The sequence below is a fragment of the Penaeus monodon genome, chromosome 28 (assembly GCF_015228065.2).
Source record: "Penaeus monodon isolate SGIC_2016 chromosome 28, NSTDA_Pmon_1, whole genome shotgun sequence".
In the NCBI taxonomy this organism is placed as follows: domain Eukaryota; kingdom Metazoa; phylum Arthropoda; class Malacostraca; order Decapoda; family Penaeidae; genus Penaeus; species Penaeus monodon.
In genome coordinates this window covers 28,727,456-28,727,902 of record NC_051413.1, presented here as the reverse complement: position 1 = coordinate 28,727,902, position 447 = coordinate 28,727,456, and positions in this window count along the sequence as shown.

The window sequence follows — 447 nt, the reverse complement described above, 5'->3', positions numbered from 1 at the left end:
TAACAAGATTGAAATTGCATGCCTTGTCTTATTCAGTAGGGACCAAAGTATATACTGGAAAAAAAAAAAAAAATATGTTCCATCAGTTCTTTCGGAGAGAAACTGCAAAGAATAAATGACAAGGTGGTCCAAGAGTCGAGGATTATATGGTCTGAGTAACACATAACAGAGAATGAGAATGACAAAACATTTATTAAATAAGAGCTCAAGTTATGAAGGCTGTTCATATGTTCATACAGCAAAAGAGGGCTGAATGTTGAGGCCAAAGAATGCATTTTGTTGTCTTAACCCTTGTGCCTCATCAGTTTACAGAACCTTTTAGTAATTTTAGGAAGTCAGAAAGTGGGAAATCAATGCACCAGGAGGGATGTCAGAAACTTGTAGTGATATAGCTGAAAATAAGCTTCGGTACATTTCATCAGCCACACCAAGAGAGTGGCTGAAGCA